Source organism: Mesoplodon bidens, assembly GCF_964165515.1.
Source record: "Mesoplodon bidens genome assembly, chromosome: 1".
Classification (NCBI taxonomy): Eukaryota; Metazoa; Chordata; class Mammalia; order Artiodactyla; family Ziphiidae; genus Mesoplodon; species Mesoplodon bidens.
In genome coordinates, this window is record NC_138176.1 from 113,864,406 (window position 1) to 113,881,873 (window position 17,468).

General features: G+C 43.7%; 1 protein-coding gene across 2 annotated transcripts in view; it reads right to left on the minus strand.

The window, feature by feature from the left end:
• Nucleotides 1-17,468, minus strand: part of NID1 (nidogen 1) — a 96,319-nt gene that overhangs the window by 20,197 nt on the left and 58,654 nt on the right. The gene's annotated exons all lie outside the window — the stretch shown is intronic.

The window sequence follows — 17,468 nt, forward strand, 5'->3', positions numbered from 1 at the left end:
CCTGCTGCGGAGCACAGGCTCCGGACGCACAGGCCCAGCGGCCACGGCCCACGGGCCCAGCCGCTCCGTGGCATGTGGGATCTTCCCAGACCGGGGCACGAACCCGCATCCCCCGCATCGGCAAGCGGACCCCCAATCACTGCGCCACCAGGGAAGCCCTAAGATTTTTTATTTTTTATTTTTTTGGCTGCACCACGCGGCATGTGGGATCTTAGTTCCCCGACCAGATATTGAAGCCGCGGCCCCTGCAGTGGAAGCTCAGAGTCTTAACCACTGGGACTGCCAGGGAAGTCCCAGTACTTCGTCCTTTTTTGTGGCTGAATAATATACTATTGCATGGCTACACCACATTTTGTTTATCCATTCATCACTCGATGGACAGCACTGACATTTGTTTTAAGAAATTTTAAGTGTTTCTTAAATTTGTCCTCTTTATCATCACCAGCTTCTTGATTACCCACACTGAGTCTGGGTCAAAGATTTGGGGGACCAAAGACCATAGGGCACATTTACCAATATTTGTATGTTTCCTTTTTTTGTTTGTTTGTTTTGTTTTTTTGCTGTACGCGGGCCTCCCACTGCTGTGGCTTCTCCCGTTGCGGAGCACAGGCTCCAGACGCGCAGGCTCAGCGGCCATGGCTCACGGGCCCAGCCGCTCCGCGGCATGTGGGATCCTCCCGGACTGGGGCACGAACCCGTGTCCCCTGCGTCGGCAGGCGGACTCTCAACCACTGCGCCACCAGGGAAGCCCTGTATGTTTCCTTTTAATTACGTGCTAGTGTTTGGCATGAAACATGGCCTTTTGACTGTGTAACTCAGAAGATCCCAAGGCTGGGAAATACTGCTCTATCTTTGGGAAATTGCTGATGAGAAGCTATGACCTGGAGTAAACTCCCATGTTTATAGAGTTGTAAGTGGCAGAGTTGCAGCTGCTTCCACGCTGGCGAGACTCCAGCCACCACAGCATCCAGCCAGGCCAGCGCTGCCATCACCTCTGCTGCATCCGCCACCCAAAGCGATGCCCAGACACTGCCAAGAGCCACACTTCAGCCAAACTGAACCACGTCTGCTGCCCCTCTCCTGCAGGCCTTTCCATGTGCCATTCATTGTGTGACTCCCCGCCCCCCCCCTCCTGGCCGGTGAATCCTTCAAGAATCAGCTCAGGCATGTGCTTCTCGGGCCCTCCAAGAGCCCCCAGGATGCTCTGGACTCACCCGCCCTGTGACTCTCATCACACGGATGCTGAGACTCTAAGGCTGTTCCTGGTCTGTCTCCCTGAGCAGATTCTAGCCTCTGAGAAGGTAATGAGGGACTGCATCCCCTTAATCTTGACTTAGGAAGCCCCTCCTGGGCTGGAGTGGGGATGGACATGGGAATAAACCCCAGGCCCTGCCCTCAAGGAGCTCCCAGTCTGGAGGGAAGGGAACAAGCAAACACACAGTAACAATCCAATGAGTCAGTGTCTTGACAGAGGAGCCCAGGACACAGCACATACACACAAGAGGTCCTCTCTGTAGGGCTTGGAGAGCAAAGGCATGCTGGAGTGCGTTTTTTTGATCTTTACTGGAAGATTGTGGTTATATCATCGAGGGCAGGGCTCCACTGACTTTTCCTGCTAAGGAGCAGAGAATAATTATTTTTGGTTGTGTGGGCCATATGGTCTGTGTCACAACTCAACTCTGTGGATGTGGCACGAAAGCATCCAAGTTTAATACATATTGTAAATGAATGAGTGCCAATAAAACTTTATTTACAAACAGTGGGCCAGGTTTGGCCTGTGGGTCTGTAGCTGTCAACCCCTGCTCTAGGGCATTGCTAGTTAAGTTAGGGAGAAATCTTATATAAATACTCTAATTAATATATTAGTGTGTTCATAATATATATATTGTAATAATAGAGTATATAATAATATATTACATATTTCACAGAATTTCGTGTCTGAAAAATGTTCTTGATCCTCAGTTCCACCACTTGTGGCCCTGTCAGCAATGCTGGTTGACCAGCGATGGCAGGAGTAACTAATCCCACAGTATTATTTGAGGCGTGAGTAGAATATGATGAGACAATGTGAATGGCTGGAATTTTAAGTCTTGCACTCCAGCATTCATCTGTGACTGTATCTACACCAGATGACAGAAGGAAAACAAGTCTGTGGGCCACAGATAATTTCAGGGAGTGAGTTAAGCTAACGTGTGTGTGTCACCATTGCCATAACACGTTCAGGGAGCAGGGGGAGTCCTAGGCACTGGGCATGTGGGTGCAGAGGGCCCGGGGCTGGGCTAGGAATCCAGAGACCCGGGTTCTAGCGTTCATCTGTGACTGTATCACCCAGGAGATCCTCTCTGTAGGCCTTGGAGAGCAAAAGCGTCCTGGAGTGCTTTTTCTGATATTTACTGGAAGCTTGTGGTTATACAATCGAGGGCAGGGCTCCACTGACTTTTCCTGCTAATGGGGCAGAGAATAAATATTTCTGCTTATGTGGGCCATATGGTCTCTGTCACAACTCAACTCTGTGGATGTGGCATGAAAGCATCCAAGTTTAATACATATAGTAAATGAATGACAGTGTGTTCGTCCGTGACTGTTATCTACACCAGGCCTTCACAGTGCATGCGGTGATGTGCTGCTGGACATGGCTGGCCCCTCGAGTAGAAACAGCGAGCCTGCCAGAAAAGTGTGTGTTGAACCTGGGAGGGGAAACTGGGTCTGCTTTCTCTTTTGTCCCAGAGGCTAATATAAAAAACAAAAACAGGGCCTCCCTGGTGGTGCAGTGGTTGAGAGTCCGCCTGCCGATGCAGGGGATACGGGTTTGTGCCCCGGTCTGGGGGGATCCCATATGCCGCGGAGCGGCTGGGCCCGTGAGCCATGGCCGCTGGGCCTGTGCGTCCGGAGCCTGTGCTCCGCAACGGGAGAGGCCGCGACAGTGAGAGGCCCGCATACCGCAAAAAAAAAAAAAAAAAAAAAAAAAAAAAGCAAAAGGCCCTACTGTATAGCAAAGGGAACTATATACAATATCCCGTGATAAACCATAATGGAAAAGAATATAAAAAAGAATGTATATATGTGTGTAACTGAGCCACTTTGCTGCACAACAGAAATCAACACAACATTGTAAATCAACTACACTTCGATTAAAAAAATAAAATTAAAAACAACAACAACAAAACGTATTTGATGTAGGAAGAGCCAAACAAAGATACAAATAGGCCATCTCGTTGATGATAAAAATGTTGGTTTTCTTCACTCTTGGATGTAGGGCTTGTTTACTTCCTCAGTATCTTACATTTGTACAGGGCTTTAGTTTCTGTACAAGCTGTCTCTGCTCAGACATCGTTCACTTAATTCTCACTATAATCCTATGCAACAGGCAACTACGGTTTTTACGTCAAATGAGAGAACGGAAGCTCAGATTGGCTTCCCCAGGCCACAGCACTAGCGAGTGGCTCAGCTCAAGCTAGAACCCGGGTCTCTGGATTCCTAGCCCAGCCCCGGGCCCTCTGCACCCACATGCCCAGTGCCTAAGACACCCCCCGCACACTGAACGTGTTATGTCAACGGTGACACACACAAGTTAGCTTAACACACTTCTCAAAATTGTCTGTGGCCCACAGACTTGTTTCCCTTCCATCAACATATGTATATGGTGCCGCCTTTCCAACTAGAAAACAGGCTTGGTATTCTGTGTACTGTCAACCAAATCAAACTTTTAAGGGAGGAAGGGGTACCTCCCTTGTACATGGCTGACAGTTTTGGGTTAGCCAATACACAAAATCTCAAGTGATCTAGAATTTCCAGTGGAGCTGTATCTCAACTGTATCTTAAGTGCTGTATCTTGAACTTATATTAAGGTGGGGGAGACCTCAGTTGTGACTCAGAAACAGAATTTCAAGTGTGTGCTTTTTTTGTTTTTTGCTTTTTGGCCGTGCTGCGTGGCTTGTGGGATCTCAGTTCCCCGACCAGGGATTGAACCTGTGCCCTCGGCAGTGAAAGCACCGAGTCCTAACTGCTGGCCCGCCAGGGAATTCCCCAAGTGTGTTTATTGAAAGCTGTGATATCACTGTGTTCCCTGGGATGGCTTCTCAGCCTGGCCCACAGCAGCCCCTGTGGGTGCCTCCTGCTCAAGGCTCCAGGCTCCCACAGGGAATGTCCCACTGTGGGTGGGGTGGGGAAGGGATAATAAAGACACGTCGGCCTTGCTTCTGGTTGATAAAATAACTGAGGCAAGATTCTCTTTGCTCACCTAGTTTAATCTGCTCGGTGGGGAGGAAGCATTCGAGACCTGATACTTATCCAGGGAACAGCAGGGAGTCTGGGGTGACTCTTCTCAAATTGGGGACAAAGAGAAGGAGAGGAAAAGGAAACAGATGGAGAAGAAAAAAAGCACACGTTTTTGTCTCCTGATTTGCATCCCATTCCCTTGCCTGATTAAACTTCTTCCTAGGTGTTAATTCAAATAAATAACTCTTGTAGCCTCTGATATACTCAGGGGGACAGAGGAACTTGTTGGGGGGTTCCAGTTATTCAACCTCTTCCTACACAGTCCACCCCCCTCCGTAAGGGGCCACCTGCTCCCGGTGGCACTGCCACACACACGCATCTTGGGATGAGCTAACATGGGTGTGGTGAAACCATGCCTGGTCTCTGCTGGGTTTGAGAGTTTTGGCTCCTAGCCTCATCTCATTAACTGCCAAATGGACCCTTGTTAGTCCAAGATTGCCAAATTTCCAAGAATGGGAATTTACAAGTAAAAGAACAATAGCCATCTGATGTGAGGTTTACGAAGGACACCACCACAATCTCCACCACCGATGATGATGATGGTGGTAAAAATCTCTCTACTTATGAACTCTCTTCAGGTCCCTTCCCAACATGTGCCCCCAATTCTTACGGGACTGGTGAGGAAGGAGAACGCCCAGAAAGGGGGAAATAAACTAGCAATTGGCAAAGGGCAAAAGGGGAGGGGAAAGCAGAAAGGTCATAAAGCATCAGGAAGAGAAAATGCACCTCTAGCCCACGTGCCGTCTCATCGTGTGAAACTGTGTCTTTGGGTTTTACTCCCGTCTCCTCGGCCCACCCCCTGCATCCTTCCTCTCCTGACACCCCATTAGTGTGGGCCTTTTTTGGGGGGGCCCCATTGTGCGGCTTACAGGATCTTAGTTCCCCGACCAGGGATCGAACCCGGATCCCCTGCAGTGGAAGCACAGAGTCAGAACAACTGGACTGCCAGGGAATTCCCTAGTGTGGGCTTTTTAAATTGGTGCATCTCTCAGATCAGGAACCCCATGGACCCTTGAATCATTTACATATTTGTTATAAGCATTTACTGAAACCTCTGCTAGCCAGGTGCCCTGCAGGATGTGGGAATTGTCTCTAGATACGAGGGCCCTGGGAGTTCACAGGACCCCACCAGGGTAACACATTGTGAGAAGTGGCTGGTAGTGGTCGAACAGGCTGCTTGGGAGCCGAGAGGAGGACCACCTCGGTCAAGGGGTCACCTGACACTGAGGGCAATCAATCTGCGGTGTTCCTAATACACCCCTAATACTCTGCATGGTTGAACCCAGTGGCCTGGGTGTAGGGCTCACCTCAGGCTGGAGGTTTTCAGGCCGTGCATGGAGGAGGATAAAGAAGCCAAGAAATTCAGGATATTGGTGAGGGTGGTGACATGATGCTTCTTGGGGTTACAGTGAGAGGACTTCGAGAAGAAGAAGGGATGGAGAAGCTGAATTGGAAATGAGGCTGTGTGAGGCTACAAGGCAGGGAGGTGGTGGCCAGAGGGGGACCACGGGCCTCAAGACCATAGGAGTTCTCCAGCCTCTGGGGGCCTGGTTTTTGGGATCCTCTACGCCCTGACCTCACCTGAGCTGCTTAACCGTATCTCATCCCCACTATTCCTCCCCATCTCCTGTTCAAATCCTCCCCATCTTCCAAGGCCAAATCCTCCCCATCTTCCAAGGCCAAATCCTCCCCATCTTCCAAGGCCAAATCCGACTTCTCACGCTTTCCCTCACTTCCCTAGCCCACCTAGATCTCCTCTCCCAGCCACTAGTTACCACTTACAGACTCGCTATAGTTTCAAGTGCTCTCTTTTCCTGCCCAGGGACAGTGTGAGCTCCTCCCAAGCGCAGACATTACTGTTTATGTGCCGAGTACAGTGATAGGCACATCACAGATGCTTAAGAAATATTTAGCAATTGATCTTGGCTAGTTAGCCAGGTGCCTTGGGCAGGTTAGGTAGCCCCTCTAAAGCCGCATCCATTCAATGAGGTTAATCGTACCCCCAATGACATATACCAGCCAATGATGGAGAAAACTAAGAGGTGTGGTATCCTGGACACCAAAAGAAGAAAGTGTTTTAGGTGGGAAGGTGAGGTCAACTGTACCAAGTGCTACTAAGAAACGGGGGCAGGGCTAAGATCTAACAAAGTGAAGGTCATTGCTGACTTTTACAGGAGCAGTTCCAGGGTGGGGAGGGGGATTGGGGGACGGTAGGGCAAAGCTGACTGCAGTAGTGAAACCGAGCAGGATCCTGTGGGGCTCCTGGGCACAAAAGCCTTCCTCTGTCCCCCCATTTCTTAATTACAGGAAATAGGCTTCATTCAGGCTCCAAGACGTTCCCTGAGTTCCAAGGGGTAGGTTCAGACCGTTGTTAATCAGGGAAGGGAAGGGATGCAGAGACAAGGGAGGAGCAGTCAAGAAACAATAGCGCAGCCTTGGGGCAGGGTCCTGGTTCCCCCCTCAACGGATACACATAACAGTATCTTTGGGCTGTTTCGCAGACACTGAAACCCTCACCAGGTGGAAGAAGTTAACTGTTTGCTGCCCACAAGCACGTAGACCCCAGACTGGTTGGAACCAGAAGGCTGATGATGCAGACTCCCGCTTACCTCACCACCAACCAATCAGAAGAAGGTCCACGAGCTGACCACGCCCTCTTTGAACCATTGCTATAAAACTCCTCACTACTCCCTCCAGGTCGGGACATACAGCTTTGAGGGCATTAGCCCGCTGTGTCCCCCTTTGCCTGACAAAGCAATAAAACTCTTCTTTTCTACTTCACCCAAAACTCTGTCTCCGAGATATAATTGGGTATAGGGGTACAGAGGCTGGATTTGGCTTCAGTAGTTCAAGAGGGAATGGGAGGCTCTGGGAAGAGGGTAACAACCTAGTTTTAGAATCTAATTACAGACAGAATAGCTACAAAAGCCATGGTCAACATTTACAATGAAACAAGGTGACCAGGTTGTTCTATGAACCCCCAAACACAAGCAGGGGTCACAAAGCCCCCGTGGTGTCAGTGTCTGTGTAGAGAAAGGAGAGGGAAGCGGCAGGGCATCTAACAGTTCTGGGAAAAGGAGAACCCAAAGAGCTAACAGGTACTCAGCTGGAAAGCGGGCCAATTTGAAAATGGCAGCTGAAACTTTGAAGGGATTTTTCTACTCCAAGGTGGAATGTAAAGCCAACAGCAGCTGGAAGATCTAGCCCCTACTGGGGAGAAAGTGCTGGGAATGGAATCAAAACTAAGGAGGATGAAGATGACACGTACAAGGAAAGAGAGGGTCCAGCGGGGGAGGGGAGCAGAGCCAGGAAACTGTAATGTAAGCTGAACTATTTTTAAACACTTCACCAAAAGAGCAGAAGAGGAAGCTCTGGGTCGCTAGAAAAAGCCATCTGCACCGAGCTTCTTTCAGAAAGTTCAGGAAAACTAAAACTCATAAAAATGAACAACAGAAAAGTATGGAAGGCAAATCCAACACAAAGGTACTATAAGGAAAAAGGATATAAAAGGATAGTCAGGAGTACAACAACCCTACAGATAGTGAAAGCTCGCCAAAAAGATGTGCTAACGGATCAAAACTGTAATCGTCTATTGGGCTGGCCAAAAAGTTCGTTAGTGTTTTTCTGTAAGATATTATGAAAAAACCCAAACGAACCTTTGGCCAACCCAATATTTCAACTTAAGCGAAAAGACAGTGGAAAATGATAAAAGACAGGAAAGAACAAAATGAATCAGCATTTGAAAAACTCAAAAATGAGGCAACAGGATTCAGGAAAGAAGTAGAAACTTTTAAAAAAGAATCATTTCAGAAATGAAGACTCAACTAGATGGAACACAAAGTGAATAAACATAACAGAGTATGCCTTAAGAGAAACAGAAGGTGGAAGTGAGGAAAATGTTTAAAGAAAAAAAGAAAGGATATCAAACAAATTTAGGAGATTCGGACAAATACTGGAGATAGGCAAAGAAGATTCAATATGCAAAACAGAAATCCCTAAAAAATAATCCAAAGCAAGGAAAGAGAACAAATACTAAAACTAAAATTCCAGAAAGCTTTCCTGAAATTAAAAGATGTGAAATGACAAATTGAAAAAGCACACCGTGTAACTAAGACCCAGAAAAACCAACACCAAGCCATATTCTAGTAAAACTGTTGAACTTTTGAAGGGAACTATGGAAGAGAAAGAAAAAAATCCTTTGGGCATCCAGGTAAAAAGGGGAAAATTATCTTCCGATTATCATTTGCCCTTTGGACAGCCATGCTTTATGTCAGAGGAATATTTGAGATAGTCAAGGAAAGAAAATGAACCAAGGAATACTGTTTTCATGAGCCCTTCCTGAGAAATTTACTAGAGAACAAGCTTCTGACAACCAAATAACCAGAGAGGCATTGACATAAGGACTGGTAACAAGCAATAAATAGTGACTTGCTGAACTAAGACCAAATGAGGGTTCGAAGTGAGAGAACACAGGGACTTCCCTGTCGGTCCAGTGGTTAAGACTCCATGCTTCCACTGCAGGGGGTGTGGGTTTGATCCCTGGTCGGTTAACTAAGATCCCACGTGCTGCAGAGCGCAGCCAAAAAACAAAAACAAACAAACAAAGTGAGAGAATATAGTAGGTGTTGGTTACACGTACATGCCCAGGCAATGTAGATATAACTACAAAAATAGGAGGGCACGTGCAAAAAATTTTAATTGTTCTAAGAAATTGTATTGGTGGTATGCAGTATTTGAATTCTCAGCCTGTTATGTGTGTAATGTGAAATAAAGTAAATACGGACTTATGGTCTATTCTAATTCTTACATCCACTGTACCCTTGAGAACCAGGATTCTCAATGTGGAAGAAAGGAGATATGGATATAATCTAGACGGGGTAAAGGAAAAACCCTGTGGTCATGTATCTGAATTGGAACTATCAACACAGACTCATGAATTCCTAGCTCTGTCTGAACATTTCTACTACTTAGATTGTGGTCCTGCAATGCTATTTCCCACTAAAAGAAGAGCTTCATGGAAAAAAGGCTGGTTCTAGTTCAGAGAGCAAGGAAGATATTAAAGACCACAGTGGACCCTCTGTATCTGCAAGGTCCTGCACCCCTGCATCCTCGATTCAACCAACTACAGATCAAATATATTAGAAAAAAAATCCCAGAAAGTTCCAAAAAGCAAAATTTGAATTTGCCACACAATTTACATAGCATTTTCATTATTTTTACAATTTTTTACATACCATTTACATTGTATTTATAATTATTTACATACCATTTACATTGTATCAGGTATTATAAGTAATCTAGAGATGATTTAAAGTATCAGGGAGGATGTGGATAGGTTATATGAAAATACTACACCATTTCAATTTTATACAAGAGATTTGAGCGCCTGTGGATTTTACTATCCTCGGGGGGTCTGGAACCAGACCCCCATGGATACGGAGGGTTGACTATACTAGGCTCATGTCAAAAGGACCAGAGGCCAAATTGAAGACGTTCCCATGGGCCAAAGATGGGACTCTGAACCACAATGAGAATAATGATTACAACCAATTGATACCCATGAGTCTATAATGCTATTAAAAAACTAACAATTAATTAGCAAACTTCATTGGCTAATAAGGAATCAATCTGTTATCTTGTCAACCAGTAAGAAAAAAAAAGGGAAAGATCCAAGCATTTATCCTGCCTTTTCTTTATGAAATGTACCACTGGGCATCCAAAGAGTAGGTGAGGGGAAGCATTTCTTTATAAGTATTCCAACTAATAAATTTAAAAAAAAAAAACCCACCACGATGATAGAATTAGACTATTGCCATTTTGTTACCCACTAAACATTAATGGACCTAAGCAATGAGCATCAATTCCATCTAATAAAGGAGAAAGAAACGATAGAATTAACGTCTCACCATTTGCCACTCCCTGGAAATTAATGGATCTAGGACTTAATCATTAATGGCTCCTAACATCACCTGGAGTGAGACAAGCAGACTTTATGAGCTTCTGATGTAAGGTAAGACCACCACTTGTCTTGCCAAAAGGACTGAACCCAAGTCTGATCAAGCCTCTGGACTCAGCTGCCAGTTTGCAGACGATATGGAGAACAGAGGAGTGTGTTGAACTGCCCCAGACTGTGGGAAACTACAGCTCAAAAGTCTTGGGTTCTTCAATAGATAAACTTCAAGGACAAGAAAGGGATGGCAGAGGGAACTAGAGATAGAAAAACAAGCAACTCTAACTCTGTAGTGTCTAGGAATGTACATGTATGATGAAACAAGAAATGCAAGGAAGTGATTTCTCTGAAGGTGATGGTGGTGGTTACTTTTGGAGAGAAGGAGAAGGCAATGACTGCAACAGAGCACCTGCAGCAGCTTCTGGGGCTGCTGGTAAAGTTCTACTTCTTGACCTGAGTGGTAGTTACATGGGGGTTCACCTTAGCTATCCATCCTTGAGCTATCCATCTGTTCTATATGACTTTCTGTATCTATGTTTTATCTTACAATAAAACGGTAGAAAAAAGAGAAAATGGGAGAAGAGGAAGTGGAAGTAGAACTCCAGACAACCCTCATGAGGAATTAAACACTATAAAAGGGAGAAGGAATGGGACGGCAGTTGGGGAGGGGTGGAGGCTCAAGGGAAGTCTTCATTTGTGTCTTTTAGATGAGAAATGGCTTCTCTGCAGGCTGACTGGAATTATCCAGTAGAGATGGAAATAATAACCATCCAGGATGGGGGAGGCTACCACAGGAATGGCAATTTCATCTCAGGCAAGCGATAATCTGGCACATTAAATTAATGTTGATTGGAAATTTATGATTTGACATTTGGTTGGTATTTAATTTGTAAATGTGTTTTGCTTTTATAGTTATAAAGGAAGTTGATACCTGGATTTCTCCATAATAATCTAAGCCAACCCTGGAGATCTTAAAAATGTTTTTCTTTCAAAAAGGGTCTTACTCAATTTTGAGAAAAGTTGCTTTAGCAAATTCTTTTCTATAAAGAGTTCAAGAAACCTTTTTGTAAACTAAGAAATTATTCGGGCCTCACGTTCCTCATTTACAAAATAAAGGAGATGAATTACAGAATTTCTGGAGCCCTTTCCAGCTCTCAATGGGAAATTCAAGTTTTCTAACAGCCGGTTTGTTTGAAACAAAGTGCAAACTGTAACACAAACAACAGACACTCAGCAAACAAAAAGTACATGCCACTATGGAGAACGGTATGGAGGTTCCTTAAAAAACTACAAATAGAACTACCATATGACCCAGCAATCCCACTACTGGGCATATACCCTGAGAAAACCATAATTCCAAAAGAGACATGTACCAAAATGTTCATTGCAGCTCTATTCACAATAGCCCGGAGCTGGAAACAACCTAAGTGTCCATCATCGGATGAATGGATAAAGAAGATGTGGCACATATATACAATGGAATATTACTCAGCCATAAAAAGAAACGAAACTGAGCTATTTGTAATGAGGTGGATAGACCTAGAGTCTGTCATACAGAGTGAAGTTAGTCAGAAAGAGAAAGACAAATACCGTATGCTAACACATATATACGGAATTTAAAAAAAAAATGTCATGAAGAACCTAGGGGCAAAACGAGAATAAAGACACAGACCTACTTGAGAATGGACTTGAGGATATGGGGAGGGGGAAGGGTAAGCTGTGACAAAGCGAAAGAGAGGCATGGACATATATACACTACCAAACGTAAGGTAGATAGATAGTGGGAAGCAGCCGCAGAGCACAGGGAGATCAGCTCGGTGCTTTGTGACCGCCTGGAGGGGTGGGATGGGAAGGGTGGGAGGGAGGGAGATGCATGAGGGAAGGGATGTGGGAACAGATGTATATGTATGACTGATTCACTTTGTTATAAAGCAGAAACTAATTAAAAAAAAAAAAAGAGAAATCTAGAAACAATAAATGCTGGAGAGGGTGTGGAGAAAAGGGAACACTCTTGCACTGCTGGTGGGAATGTGAATTGGTACAGCCACTATGGAGAACGGTATGGAGGTTCCTTAAAAAACTACAAATAGAACTACCATATGACCCAGCAATCCCACTACTGGGCATATACCCTGAGAAAACCATAATTCAAAAAGAGACATGTACCAAAATGTTCATTGCAGCTCTATTCACAATAGCCCGGAGCTGGAAACAACCTAAGTGTCCATCATCGGATGAATGGATAAAGAAGATGTGGCACATATATACAATGGAATATTACTCAGCCATAAAAAGAAACGAAACTGAGCTATTTGTAATGAGGTGGATAGACCTAGAGTCTGTCATACAGAGTGAAGTTAGTCAGAAAGAGAAAGACAAATACCGTATGCTAACACATATATACGGAATTTAAAAAAAAAATGTCATGAAGAACCTAGGGGCAAAACGGGAATGAAGACGCAGACCTACTTGAGAATGGACTTGAGGATATGGGGAGGGGGAAGGGTGGGTTGTGACAAGGCGAAAGAGAGGCATGGACGTGTATACACTACCAAACGTCAGGTAGATAGATAGTGGGAAGCAGCCGCAGAGCACAGGGAGATCAGCTCGGTGCTTTGTGACCGCCTGGAGGGGTGGGATGGGGAGGGTGGGAGGGAGGGAGATGCAAGAGGGAAGGGATGTGGGAACAGATGTATATGTATGACTGATTCACTTTGTTATAAAGCAGAAACTAATTAAAAAAATAAATAAATAAACTTAAAAAAAAATGGATAACCAGTGGACCTACTATATAGCACAGGGGACTCTGCTCAATGTTATGTGGCAGCCTGGATGGGAGGGGAGTTTGGGGGAGAATGGGTACATGCATATGTATAGCCAAGTCCCTTTGCTGTGCATCTGAAACTATCACAACATTGTTAATCGGCTATACTCCAATATAAAATAAAAAGTAAAAAAAAAAAAAAAAAAAGTACATGTTAAATTGTTCCTCAGTTTTCCTCCCTTTACATTGTATTATCCTAAATGTTTTCCTCTTCCCATGCAGCCCTACTTTCTGAACTCATTAATTATCTTTCTGTCTATAGATGGCTGTGGATCTGGAAGCAGTAAGCTGGTAAGTGTGCCTGGTGCCAAGCGTAAAGAAAAGTGATCAAGCATCCCCAGGTTTGGTACTTGTCCTTAAAAATTCGGGCTTTACTTCTCTAGCCCAGGATTCTTCATACTCTTCTTTCATCCTCTAATAAGCTCTCCTATATTCCAAACCTCTACCCAGTTCCAGTCCCCCAGACCTGTCACCTCCTCATATTCCCACACTTACGTAGTTCCCTTTCACACTGCAGGAGGGTTGGCCTGTGACTAATAGTATCAGCAGAAGTGACAGCATTGTCATTTCCAAGGTTAGGTTACAAAAGACTGTGGCTTCCATAAAAAAAGCATGAAATCATGCCATGTGTGGCAACATGGATGGACCTAGAGATTATCATACTAAGTGAAGTAAGTCAGAGAAAGACAAACATATATCACTTATATGTGGAATCTAAAAAAAAATGATACAAATGAACTTATTTACAAAACAGACTCACAGACATAGAAAGCAAATTTATGGTTACTAAAGGGGAAACGGGTGGGGGAGGGATAAGTTAGGAGTTTGGGATTAACAGATACACCCCGCTATATATAACATAGGGAAACAATAAGGACCTACTGTATAGCACAGGGAACTATATTCAGTAACTTGTAATAACCTATACTAGGAAAGAATCTGAAAAAGAATATATATATACATATACATATATATAACTGAATCACTTTGCTCTACACTTGAAACTAACACAACATTGTAACTTAACTATACTTCAATTTAAAAATGCAAAAAAAAAAAAGAAAAAAATCTTTAAAAAAATTTTTTTGAAAAAGACTGTGACTTCCATCTTGGGCACACTCCCCTTCCTTGCTTGCTCTGGAGGGAGCCAGCTGCCAGGTCTTGAACACACTTAGGCAGCTCCGTGGGGAGACCCATGCTATGAGGAACTAAGGTCCTCTGTCCAACAGCCCATAAGGCCTGCCAACCACCATAGGGATCCTTCAGCCCCAGATGAATCTCAGAGAAGATGGTAGCCCGGCTAAGGTCTTGACAACAACCTCTTGAGAGACCTTGAACCCAGACCACCCAGCTAAGCTCCTGAATCCCTGTCCCACAGAAACTGTGAGATAAGATACATTTACTGCTTTAAGCTGCTAACTTTGGGGGATAATTTGTTACACAGAAATAGATAACTAACATGACAGCTTTCAAACTTCCTGACCACAACCCATAGAAATGCTTTCCACTCTGCATTTCAGGACCCACACGCATGCTTACACATACACACAAACACGCACACACTCAGCCATGCACTAGACAAGCGTCCACAACTATTATTTCATGAAACAATACTTATTCCTACTGCATATACTCGGCATACTCTATTTTCTTGATTATTGTTTTCTTTTTCGTTCCATTCCATTTAAAAGAAAATGGTAATAGTGCCCCACTGAGCTGATTTCACAATCCACACATGCATTTTGGGCAAAGAGTGCAGAAGGACAGTGGGGAACAAATCATCATTTTTTTTGTTTTGCTTATCATTGGCTGATACTGCAGTAGCCATAACCTTAACTGACTCACCCCTAAAGCTAGTTTAGTTTTTTATTTTTTTAAACTAGCCCCTCTGTATAGAGTAGGTACCCAAAACTGCTCAATGTCTAATCCCTACACTTCATTATGCTTGGTAATAGGAGTCCAGATAAGACTATACTTAATTTTTCATTAATATTTCATTAACTATTTAGTCACACAAAATTTAGAAAAATATGATGAAAACCTCATTGTTCATATTCCAGCTGGGAAAAAAAACAAACATTAGAAATACAAATGCAGCCCTTGTGCAGCCCTTCCCAACCCCAATTCCCTCTCCCACCATAGAAGTAACCTTTATCCTGAAGTTTTTGTTTCTCATTCCCATGCATGCATTTTATAGTTTTATTGTATATTTATACATATGCAGGTTTCTTTTCATACAGGCTTATATTTCATATAAATGGGATCATACTGCGTATATCCTTTTATAACTATTTTTTTTAGTACGTAAGAAGTAAATTTATTGAGAGAGAGACACACTCCATAGACAGAGTGTGAGCCATCTCAGAAAGTGAGTCTTTTATGACTTTTTTTTGCCCAACATGATGTGGAGATTTATCCATTAACTCTAGTTCACTCAGATTTATTTATTTGCTTATTTATTATTTAATGTGTTCATTCATTCATTTATTTGCTGCACTTCGCGGCTCGCATAATCTTAGCTCCCCGACCAGGGATTCAACCAGGGCCCCTGGCAGCGAAAGCGCGGAGTCCTAACCATGGACTGCTAGGCGATTCCCTCTAGTTCACTCATTTTAACTCCTGTATATTATTTCATGGTATAAATTGTACCCAAACTCATTTGTCCATTCCTCCTGTTGGTAGTCACTTAGATTTTTTTTTTCTGTTATGAACAATACTCGATGGACACATATATTTCTAGTGTACATTCTCTCTCGAGCATATAAATAGATGTTGAATTTTTTAAGAAAACAGGATTAAATACCTAAATAATCCTAGCAAAGAACTGATTGGTTTTATCCTTGTCCCATTTTTGTATCCCAGACTATAGGTCTGGATTTGTTTCTGTTTAGTCAATAAAGCCTCGAAAACGGGGCCAGGAGTTGGGTTAAAAGAACAAAAATAAAAAATGAAACATCTGCTTCCTTTTGAACTGCAGATGTGAAGGAAGCCTAAGGAGATAATGTCTTAGTCATTTTTAATAGCTGCTGGAATATCTTAACTCAAATGATCATGAACTTTTCTCTATGTAACCTGCCTATCAGAATCTGTGGGGAGAGCCGTGTCTTTTACCCATAATATCAGGAACAGGAGGTTGATCCTCCCTGGGTTCATCTAGGCTGGGGATCAGCAAACTTCTTCTGTCAAGGGCCAGGTAGTAAATATTTCAGGCTTTACAGTCTCTACCACAACTACTGACCTGTCTTTGCAGAATGAAAGCAGCCATAGGCTATTCATAAACTAGAGTATGAGTGCTCCAATAAAACTTTATTTACAAAAACAGGCAGTGGACCAGATTTGACCTGCAAGTCATAGTTTGTTGAGTCCTGTCCTAAGCAGAAGAAAACAATTTAGACCAGCAATATGTAGTATTGTATATTGAAATTTAAACTTTAATCTGATATTCTTCTCCTTTTAGATGGTCAATTATCCTAAAAACTGGTCACACCCAGTCCTGTTGAGAGTGCGAATAAATAATTATCAATACTATTATACACTGCCAGTAGGAGAGGTGCATTCATTTATTTCCTCAACAACTATAAAGAGCTATGAGCCCCAACATAGGCCACGTGCTCCACAGGATACTGGGGACTTGAAAATAAAGTGCACAGGCACGCTATGCTCAAGGCACTGAAGGCTAGTGAAGGGAGGCAGACATTGAAATAGCTTGTAATTGCTCGAAAAAGTGATGAAATGGAAATTTCCATGTATCTCTTATTGAAACATTGACAGTGGCATAAATATATTTGGCCAACAACAGCAGCAGCAATTAAAATAAGTAACAACTCATCTGGCTAACTGCAGTTGGAGGCATCAGATACATCCTTAATATCATGACAGGATACCATGTGGTTTCAGGAACTGAATCCAGGTTGGAGTCCATCGGGCAGACCTGGGTTTGAGACTTAGTTCTAGTACTTACTACCCCTGGGACCTTGATTGTGCTTTTACCTCTGCGTTTTAGCATCCTCTATGTAAATGGAAATAGTAATAGTACTTACTTTAAAGAGATGATTATGAACATTACATGAAATAGTGTAGGTAAAGCACCCAGCACACAGTAGGCTTCAGACAAATGGCAGCTAATTATACGTATTCATTCAACGGCATTTGTTGAGTGCCTCCTAAGTTCCAGGATCATTCCAGGTACTGAACTAGGACTATCATTATCCTCATGATCTAATGAGATACCACAGAAGTCTCAACTTTAGAAGCTGCACAGTCCAGGTGTAACAGGTGGTACGCCCAATTCTGCGGAGTCCTCAGCCTGCCTCTTCCCACAACTGGTGGCCCTTCACCTCCCCCACCCCACCCCAGCACCATTCCCCATGACTCTTAGGAATCTGTGATGGTTAATTTTAGATGTCAACTTGACTG